Genomic DNA, 11,861 nt, shown 5'->3' with positions numbered 1-11,861 from the left:
CATACCAAGTATGCATATAGAAAATAAAAATTGATCACATATTACAAATTTGAAATTAGTCGACCCCAATTTTAATGTCCCCGGATCTATCGATCTGCTGTTAAATGCTGATATATTTTTTCTGTGTTGGGGGGACAAGGGGATCCTGTAGCCGTAAATACTACTTTTGGTTGAATATTAACTGGAAATGTTAGTCCTCAAACTGTTAATTCAGTATTCTCGTTTGTTAGCTTAACCGCTTTAGATAAATCTTAAAAAGATTTTGGGAACTTGAGGAAATTCCAAAATTAAGTCCACTTAGCAGCTTAGGATTTTCTGTCCGCATTTTAATACAACGAATACTTCGGCCTGGAAGACCGTGGCGTGCTCCTCCAGCGAGTATGTCCTACTGGTATGTGGGATCCCACCAATAAGCCCTGATCCAGCTCTGTTATTCATTCTGGAGCCATCTGTGTACCAGATGGTCCCCCTATTTAGCAATACAGGTCTGTTGGAATGCTGCCACTCCTCTCTGCCTGCAATGTGCGTCACGAATCCCTCGCAGTCCACAGTCACTGGAGCCATGCAGTCACTGCCCATCAGAAGGAGAGGACATTCCTGTATGGACCGTGACCAAATTTATCGGTTTTTCTAAGGCCGTTGGGCTCTGGTAACCCTCGGTGGGGCATGACGGGTCCATCAGGAGACCTATATGCACAACTGCCTTGGCAGCCAACTGTTTCGTCAATTCAATTCATTCAAGTCCACTTAGCCAAACAGAACTAGAATGTGAACAAATTTATAAAAATTCTTTATCTCGTAATTCTCAAGGTAGATATATTGTCGATTTGTCCTTTTAAAGAGCAAAATCCTGTATTCCCCAATTCAAAAAATACAGCCCTTCGTAGATTTCTTTACTTAGAACAGCGGTTACAGCGTGACCCTGAGCTATATAAAGATTATTCAGAGTTTATGAAAGATTATTTGGACTCAGGACATATGTCGCCCGCGACCCCTTTGGAAAACTTTGATCAATCATTTTATATCTCAAATCTGACATCACTGTGTGCTTCGCCCTGAAAGCACTACCACTAAACTTAGGGTAGTCTTTGATGCCTCAGCTAAAACTAATAACGTATCACTGAATGACACATTATTGACAGGTCCCAAGTTTCAACAAGATATATGTTGTTTATTGTTATTATTTCGTCTTATCATCAGCGTATACTTATCATATTATCAGCGTATACCGTGGAGGTTTTCAAGTCAGGAACCTGTTCAGGAATTCGTTTTGAATATTGTTATGTATGGAGTGGCATCTTCGCCTTATTTAGCATTACGAACAATATTACAGTTGGTTAATGATGAGAAAGACAAGTTTCCTGTTGCGTGTGAGGCTTTGAAAGCTCAAACCTTTGTCGACCACGTATGCTCGGGGGAAAACAGCTTAGAGGCAGCTTTACATTTAAAATACCAACTTATTGAAAAAAGTTCTCTTTTTTCTTTAAAGGGGCTAATTTAATTTTGTTTTTCTTTTGTTTTTCTGTTTGTCATTTTAGTCTTTCATTTTTAACAATTTCAATTTTTTTCTGTTTTTCATCATCCTTACCTTTATATTTTTCCTATGTTTCTAAGTATTGTATTCTAAGTATCACTTGGAAGTGTTTCTTTTATATTTTTATTATATTTGATAGGCATGGGAAATAGATGTTTATTAAAGGCACTTCCTAGAGTAGCAAGTTTGTTTAAGTTTGACGAGTTATCATTGGCAATAATTTCAACCGTTATATCCTTTAAAATCTTATGATTTTTCTCTTTAATGTGTTCTTTATGGCTTTCAGAGGTATCGTTTATGTTGGTGTCTTCTTTTCCGTCTTTTTTGGAAATATCAACAGTATTATCTATGAGAGTCTTTTTATTGATATTGATAAATTTATTGAAATTTTCAATCCCAACGATATCATTCCTAATAGAGACTTCAATGAAATTTTTAGCAATATCATTCTTGCGAACATTCATTTTTTTTGGGGGGCTTTTGGTAGGACTAATGTTTAATAAACTAACATTCGAGCGCAACCATATGATGAAGTAACGCTTAAGATGTCGTAAGGCAATCAAGTAAGGCGTTTACTCCCTAAAATATGGCTTTAATATATTTTTTGTTGGCAACACTAAAAATGTTCAGAGCGACCAACATCAAAAGGACACAACCACTATAAAAATAGCGGTTCCCAGGCAGTGGTCATTTTCGGGTATGGGGCTCAACACGACATCATATGGTTGCGCTCGAATGAGGTCATGTCTAGCAGTAGTCAGAGTCTAAATATTAGCTATACTTTTCATCGGTATTGAATTCGTTTTGAAGACTGACCTAAACCATGAAAACACCCATTTATCTAAGTTTTCAAAACGTTTTGAGTCTAAGTCCGATCTCATACATTTTTAGGATCAGATCTAGATCGTAACAAAATACAAATTAATTTTGCCCTGAAAACGTTTATAAAGAAAGGGCAGACATTTGCCCAAGAGGAAATGCAATAAACAAAAAAAGTTACTGGCGTAAACATAACCTCACTCGATTTCGATGTCTTAACTGTCTTATATACATTAATATTAAGTAAACTAAAACTAATACTAAGAAATATAATGCTTCTCAACTCTAAAAATATCAAGAAATTGATATATGATGACGTAGCGCTTAAGATATTGTAAAGCAACCAATTAAGGCGCTTACTTGCTAAAATATGGCTTAATTCATCGCTGAAAATCGGCTGTCTTAAAAAAATAACCAACACGGCCGCGTAGCTGGAGATTCCAGTATCGTTGAAAACCTAACTCAAAGAAGCCAAAAGCCAAGTCCAAGCAGCTTAAATAAATCGTTCCTAGATTTGCCATAGAATAGCCTCGGGGAGGCTATTCTGTGGCTACGTATTATCCAAGTTTGTCTCGGGTGGGCTTAAAGAAGATACGTAAGGACTTTTTTTCTGTTAGTACGTAGCTACGCGATCATAAATAGAGTTGCTAGTTTCACATCACAATCGAGTACGTTTACAGCGGAAATTTGTTAGGCAAATTAATTACCAATAAAATTTTTAACTTTATAACTCAGTCAACTTATTATGCTAATAATTATCTTAATCTGCATAATATATCAATGCCGACGATATTTTTTTAAAAACCTAAAAGTTCAGCTTTCTCTTAAAAATAATTGAAATTGCATTTTGACCAATCAAGTACGACTTTAATAATTACGACTTTTAATAATATAATCTTTTTATTTAAAACCTATTTTTAATACTTTCAAAGCTTTTTAGATGAGAAATTATTACGAGTTCACAATGTAAATCTAGTCAAAAATGCCAAATTATTCCAAATTTTTTTTTTTTTTGTTTTTTCTCGATAATTTCCTAAATAATGCCGATTTCTAAACGAAAATTGGTACCTGGAGATATTTTGACCTAAGAAACTTGGATTTTTCCTTAATTTAGTTCTTACTTATAGAGGGCGCTATTTTCGTGCCTTTTATGACTTTTAAAGGCTCATGACTTTTTGTAAAACCTTGAATTATTATATTTTTACCCGAAACAGACACTGTATTAGATATTACTAGATATAACCGTTTTCGAATATTTAAGTCTGAAATAATTGATGCATGTATTTTAAAAAAGTAAAACAATTCTATAAAATACCTTTATAGAATTATTTTACTTTTTTAATTCTTTACAGACGAACACTAAATAAAAACGGGGCGAAAAAACAAATCAAAATTACAATAAATGTTGGCAATATCCATCTCCTATTTGTAATGTGTACATAAAATCTTCGTCTCATTGATTCGTGTACTCTTTGGGAAATTCCTGGGCTATTTTAATTCATTTTACAAGAGTCTATTATTCGATGCCTCAATTCTTCTTCATTTTAAATAAGTGTTTGGTAAACTAAGATTTTTAGATGTCCCCAAAGAAAATAATCCACACTATTAAGGTCTGCCCTTAAAACATTAAAAGACTAGAATCAGTAAACGACAAGTTTGTTTGGGTTCCAGGGCAAGAGCGTGTTTCTTGTTGTCAAGTTTACACACATTTCATATCAAAAGAGGAAAATTTCAGATATATATCAACACATATACCTAAAAATGTTAATTAAACTTATTTGTGTTGGATTAAAAATAAAAAGTATAAATGGATATAACCGATTCTAAGAGCAAAAATAACATCTTTAAGCCAAAACAAATTATTAAAATTTTTATTCCTCAAACCGCTTCTAAAAAATTCGGAATGGCAACATCGCAAGCAAATGCTCAGTGATGCACAAAATGCCATCTTGTCTAAGGGCTTTGTGGTTACACTCGGCACTTATGAAGCTCTGGGTTTTTCTTTCGTTTTTGGTTGAAAAAGGAGAAAGATCTCATTTGAGTGTTGTTGTGAACTGTTACGATGGTAAAAACTTGTGCCGTTCGTGTCACACCATAGAAAAAAAGCGATTCCAGCCAATCTTTTCACAATCTTTATATTTTTAAATTCCATTTTTGTTTAAATTCTTATCTCTTAATAGGCTATAAAGAATAAAAAACTTGTTTTTTGTCCATGCTTTCATTAACAGGACTGATTTTATGTTTTCTTGTTGTGTTAGTAGAAAAATTTTAAAATACTTTTACTCTAATGAAGTACGTTAAAAAAACGGAAAAATAAAGAGCTCGTATTGTTTATATTTAAAGCATAATCTATAATTAATAAATATTTATCACGTAAAATTTTTTTGACGACGTCGTAAAGGTTCCTTTTGTCGGTAGTATCAACAATGCGATCGAGCGGAGTTGCGATGTGCTCTTTTCTCTAATATACGTTATCTATATAAATTTAACATAAGCATTTGGAATCATTACATCAGAGATGTTGCAAGCATACAAACTGCCGACGGTTTCACGGCAATTCTAGACTTTTAATGTTCAGACTTTCTAGACTTTTAATGTTCAAAGGTTCTGGCGACCTAGGAGGCCATCGCTGAGATCTTCCTCCTACCTAATCAACGATTATTCAAATTTTGATTCAAAAACTCCGGCGCTTGAATGCTAAAATGTACCGGGGCAGCGTCATGCATAAGCCACATCTCATTCTGAAGTCAAGAGGCACATTTTTCCGTAAAATAGGCAAATCCTCTTCAAGAAAACGACGATATATCTCGCCATTTAATCTTCCCGGAAGGAATGATGGTCCTAATAAATATTCTTCTAGGATTCCTGCCCATACATTAACAGAAAACTGTTGAAAACGTAAAAATGCGATTCCTGTATTGCATGTAGGTTTTGATTTGAATGTTATGAAAATTACATATAGCTTACCTGAGAAATTTACTTCACCAGTAAATATGATTAGATTTTTAAACAAAGAATTTTAATTACGCGATTGGGGAAACCAACGGCAGAAACGAAACAAATTTTCAGCTAAAATTCCATACCAGAAAATGAGAAATATTTAACTTAAATGCTACTTTCCTGGCGCTCGTTTCTGGATTTTCTTCTGCCTCTTTAATATCCTATAACATTTCCATTTGCAAATCTGCATGTTAAATGCATGTCAGCATACTCAGCATTAGTAAAGTTTACTATTTAAAAAAAATCTCACTTAGTGATTATCTACAAATCAACAGGACGTAAAACTTGTCAAACTTACATATTTTGATTACGGTTGCTCCTAGTGACATCTAATAACGTATCTTTTTCGCGTAAAAATGATTAAGGAATTCATTTCTTTGACCAACAATATTATACAAGGTTGGGCAAATATTCACGAACGGTTGAAAGTCGTAAAAGACAGATAGATACCACCCTGTACAGTGTACATGTAAGTACAAATAAATTATAAAAAAATAAATACTAAGAATAAATACAAATTTTTCATGTCAAAAACTCTCGGGTTCTTATCTGTTCTTATTCGTTCAGAAATCATCATAATTTAGAAAATTATGCAACAAAAAACAATAAAAATAAATCTTTGACAACCTGTATCTTAAGAACCAAGCATTTTAGACCACTCATGTATAAAAACGTTTTACCTTAAAGATACTTCAAAAATCACGCTGTAAAATATCACACATTAAATGACACTTATTAAATAACATCCTGTATATGAAAAATAAAATTTTTAGAAACAAGAGAAAAAAGGAAAAAGAAGAGAGATTCTGTAAACACAGTAAACTGTAGTTTAAACTTTAAATCTAGCATAAGTTCTAAGCCAGACCGTTTTTTATATAATTCTGTACGCAGATATCGACGAGGATCTTCAATTATATACTATGCCACCAGTATCCAGTGCTATTAAGGTTACAATTTTTTCGTCGGACATTGTCAGGAAATAACAAAACTAAACTAATACTCAAATGTTAAACTGAAGCTAAATCTAGTTGTTTGTCGTTTTCACTTTCAAAGAAAAATTAAATTAAATACAATAGATTAGCTAGTGGCGCGTGGCAACGATAAGGCTCGATTTACACTATGATTCCGATCACGGTTCGCTCTCGGTCCAGTCTCGGTCCGGTAAAATCAGTCGACATCTACATTTTCGTTCTAGCATTGGTTATGGTCCAGTCTAGATTCATCGTTCGTTGCGTCAAGACGTATATAGATTTCGAATTTTTCAGCAAAAAATGGCATTCAATTTTGATTTTGAAGATCTAGCTATTATGGCTATCCTGCTTGATGAGGAAAATCAAAATAAAAAAATTAAGAAAAAAGAAAATTTTGAGACGAAGAATGTGGATTTATCCAAGTTTAATAAATAGAAAAACTGAAGGTGAATACCACACTTTGTATCGTAATTTAATAGACGATGAAGAAAAATTTTTGCAGTACTGCCGAATGGATTCTGGAATATTTGAAATGATCCTAAGAAAAATACAAGATAAAATTTTGAAGAAAAATACAACTTTTCGTGAAGCTATTTCTCCACGTGAAAAATTACTCGTATGTTTAAGGTATGTGATCATTTTTATTATAAAAGTATCTAATAAAATCAAACAAATATTAACATAATACTAATAAATGAAGTAATTTTTTTTTATAGTAAACACAAGCACAAGAGGAAAGTCCTATGTCACTCTTGGAGTGGTGCTTGCGCGAAAATATTTATGGGCATTTATCTTGAATCGCTGTAGGTTGTATGCGTCGGGAAATATGTGAGATGGAAGCCCGTTCCACAAAGAAGATGTTCTCCAGACGAATGAGTATACAGCGACGTCCTTGGGGTAGACTCGATGTTGATGAGCCGCAACTGCTAGACGCGTCCTTCTTGCCGGAACAACCCTGGGTGGAATCAGGCCTGCCAGCTCAGAGGAGCACTTACCGTGATAATAACGGTAGAATAAACAGAGATCAGCCACCTTTCTCCTGTGCTCCAGACTATCCAGACTCTTTGTCAGTTCTGGTTTGTCGATAAGACGAATAGCTCTCTTCTGTATAGAATCCAGCAGGTTTAAACTATGCTTGGATGCAGAGCTCCAGACATGCGAGCAATACTCGAGGGAAGGGCGTATTTGAGCCTTATAAACAGTCAGCAGCTGTTCTGGTGTATACAGTTTTTTAGTTTTGAAAAGCACTCCGAGTTTTTTGGAAGCCGCCCTGGCGACCTCGGCAACGTGGTCATGCCAGGACAGACTGTTGGTGACCTCGATACCTAGAACATGTAAAGATGATTTCATTGGCAATGTTTTCCCTGCCATAACCAGCTCCCAGCCACCAAGGTTAGTCTTTATCGTAAATACTGCGGCCTGCGTTTTTTTAGCGTTAAAATTGACCAGATTGTTACCGCCCCACTCCAAGATTGCTTTAATATCGTTGTCGGTTGAAGCTACTTGTTGCTGCCTAAGATTCTGAGAACTTGCGGCTGTCGTTGGTTTGGCGGACTTAAATGTGGAAAAATTGGATTGACAGTGATTCCTAGCAAATCGTTGATATATATCAAGAAAAGGGTGGGGGATAGAATGCACCCTTGAGCGTTAATGTTAAATTTATCGGAGAGGTATCCATCGACGGCTACTTGGATTGTTCGTTGTTCAAGAAAACTTTTGATCCAATTCAATAATGAGTTTTGTATGCCGATTGAGGAGAGCTTAGTTAGAAGTCCCTCATGCCCCACTATCAAATGCCTTGGAAATGTCAAGAGCGACTGAGCGGGACTCGCCGTGCTTCTCCATGGCCTCCGTCCACAAGTGTATGACGTAAGCCAGAAGATCGCCGGTGGATCTAAGCTTTCGGAAGCCGTATTGATGATCGCTGATTAATCCAGATGATTCCAGATATCTTAACAGTTGTTCGTTGACTGCTTTCTCCATAATCTTCGATATTACTGGAACTAGTGCAATCGGGCGGTAATTGGAGGGCATCGTCTTCTTACCCTTTTTGGGTACAGCTTGCACTTGAGCAGTTTTCCAGCTTGTTGGAAATTGGTCCTGCTTATACGATACCGTGAACAGTCTACATAAGGGAGGAGTCAATTCGTCTGCACAATGTTTTAGTATTAGGGCTGGAATTCCATCGGGTCCAAAAGCTTTGTTGGTGTCTACGCTTTTAAGAATTTTATTTATAATTCGTTGGGGAAACGAAATTTCTTTCATCGATGAATTCACCCTTGGCAAATAGGGCGGTGTTTTGCCTTGCGAGTGCAGAGTAGAATTGGACGCGAAGAGTTTACCCAGTAAGTTGACTTTTTCCCTTGCTGTTACCGCGATGATGATGAGATGATGGTTCTTCATCTGCTGTTAGGGGTGGCAAGGACGACTTAGCAAATCCTTGACTAACGGCTTTCGATACCGACCAGAAAGATCTTGTTCCATTTGGGCAGTTTAGCAGTTTGTTTTTGATCCTGTTGTTGTGACTCTCTTTGCATTCATCAATAATTCGCTTGCAGCTATTTCTGAAGGCTAAAAAGTTCCTCCGATTTTCGATGGAAGGATGTTGACGCCATTTGCGATATGCTGCGTTTTTAGTGTTTACTGCCTTTTTGCAATTCAGGTTGAACCATTGCTTGTTGTTTGATCCGCATTTAGTAGAAAAAGGGATATAAGCTTCCATTCCTGCCAAGATCGTCTCTGTAATTTGGTTTGCACATTCTGAGATGTTATTGGTTCTAAAGCAGACTTCTTTCCAAGGGAATGAGCGATAAAATTTCCGAAGATGGTTCCACTCTGGTGATTTATAGTGCCATACCTTCCGCGGCATCGGAGGATCCTGCGTTTTAACCTCCAACTGGCAAGAGACTGTTATCAATTTGTGGTCCGATGTTCCTAGGGGGGCATGTACTGATACAGTGTACGAGTCAGGGTCTGAAGCCAAGACCAGATCTAGGAGACTCGCGAACTCGCCGTCTCGATCGGGGATTCTGGTAGGTTCCTCCACAAGCTGCGTAAGCCCGCATATGGTGGCAAATAGCTCAGCTTCTCGTCCTTCATCGTTGTTCTTGTTGCAGATGCGCAGCCAGTTGATATTGTGAACGTTAAAATCACCCATGACGATGATTTCTGCGCTTGGGTAGTCAATTTGCAGATGGTTAATGCAATCAACCAGGTTCAAAAAGAGCCGTCTATATTGGGTGTCGCTTGGTGGTCTGTAGGTACAGCAGATAAATTTCGTGGCACTATTGGCTATTATTTTGAACCACATGACATCGAAGTCCGCAGGTTCAAGCGTTTTTTTTTCAAATTCGATGAAGATGATGACGACGCAGATGGAGCAGGTGATGGAACAGGAGATGGTCGTTGACCATTTTGCGTTTTGCCATCGTTGGTGGTGGTGGCAAGAATTGTGAAGCGGAGTATCTCTTGAGGTTAAGTATTTTTCCTCGATTTCGCTAACTATAGTGAATATTTTTGTCTTTCAATATGCTAATCAATTGGTGTAAAGTTTTTCACAGTAGAAGCCATCAAAGAAAAGAAATTATCTATTGGATGTATGGCCCGTTCTTGATCTTTTTTTTTTTTTTTAAATGTACTTCATTAAAGTGGACGATGCATTTTCTTGTTGTGTATGGCCTGGTCTATTTTTCACTTTTGAAGCTGTCGGAGTGGCCTTAGTAAATATGTTACTAATATTTTTCGTTGGTTCAGCATCCTCATTTTCAACGCATCTAACCGAGCTGGTTTGCACACCTGGTGAATCCTCTTTTTTTACTTCAACAATTCTCTCACTGTCTTTGTCAATAATTGATGACGTTCGTGGACTATCAATATTGACAAAGTCATTGAGGAATTATGATCATATATACATATATACATATATACAATATATACAATATATATACATATGATCACAATGCCGCCATTTGGAAATTTTCCGTGCTGCTTGGCTTCTTTTAGTTTTTATTTTCGACAAATATTTGCGGTATTGAGATCTCAAAGATTCCCAACAATTTTTGGCACCTGTAATTAAAAAGGGAAGCAGATAAGGAATACAATAATAAAACTTAGTGCAGATTTCTTACTAATTAATTAATTTTATGGCTGTCTTTACTAATTAATACTAATTGAATTATGATCTAACGTTAATTTTTTTTCAATGGTTTTCAGATTTTTGGCTACTGGAGATTCTTATAAAACAATTGCTTTCAGCCACAGTCTGGGCCATTCAACGGTACAAACTATCGTACTTGAAGTATGTGCAGCAATCAATGAAAGCTTATTGGAAGAATATATTCCAACTCCTTCTCGGGAAAAATGGCAACAAATTGCGCATGAAATGTGGACAATGTGGAATTTTCCCAATTGCTTAGGAGCATTAAATGGCAAGCATGTCATTACACAAGCTCCAGCCAACAGTGGATCTCTATATTTTAACTATAAAAAAACATTTTCGATTATATTGTTGGCTTTGGTGGACGCTAATTGTAAATTTATAGCCGTAGACATTGGATCCTATGGTAAAAATAGTGACGGAGGAATATTCGCGAATTCTGCATTCGGAAAAGGATTAGAAAATGGGACGATGAGTATTCCCGAAGACTCTCCACTACCAGGAACAGAAATATTAGCTCCGTATGTTATTTTGGGAGATGAAGCATTTCCATTGAACAATATTTAATGCGGCCTTATCCAGGTTTGAAAAATGTAGAAGACAATGAAAAGAGAATCTTCAATTATCGTCTATGTCGAGGAAAAAGTGCGATAGTTGAATGTGCCTTTGGTATTTTATCGCAAACGTTTCGTATTTACCAGAGAAGATTGATAGCCAACCCTAAAAATGCAACTTTGACTGTCTTGACTACTTGTATCTTGCATAATATTATTAGCAACAGCAGAACTATAAATAATGAAAATGTTTCAACCTGTACTAATACTAATTGTGTACAAAACTTGAGAAGACAAGGCGGAAATGCATAGACTAAAGCATTTGAAACTAGAGAAATTAAAAAAAAAATTTCAATTCTCCGATAGGTGCAGTGCCATGACAAGCAGAGCGTATTATGTGGTAGACAAGACATATTCTATTTTTTATTATATTATTAATGATTATTGTTTGACTTACCAGTTAATTCTAGTGTTTTCTCAATTTCGTCCTACGCCTGTTTTTATAATTATTGTCACTGTAGTAATGTGACTGCAAGTCATACATTCCTGGCTTACTTTTCACTAGTTCAATATAATAGATTGGGCGGCACCGCGCTGCGCCGGCAGGGGCGGTGCGGCAAAAAGTCGATAATTTATTTATCGTACAGTTTAAGTTTTCCTATTACTTACTTTGTATTTTGCTGTAGTTTTTTGCCACCTCAATTTTTGGAGAAAAATTTTGAGCCTGTAAAATAAGATGATAAAAGAAAAGTGTAAATTTTTTTTAAAACTTTTTTTGAAATATAACCTGTCAAAATAGTTTTATATTTTTATTTCATTCTTTAGTA

This window comes from Anthonomus grandis, chromosome 4 (assembly GCF_022605725.1).
Source record: "Anthonomus grandis grandis chromosome 4, icAntGran1.3, whole genome shotgun sequence".
NCBI lineage: Eukaryota > Metazoa > Arthropoda > Insecta > Coleoptera > Curculionidae > Anthonomus > Anthonomus grandis.
This window is presented reverse-complemented; position numbering follows the sequence as displayed.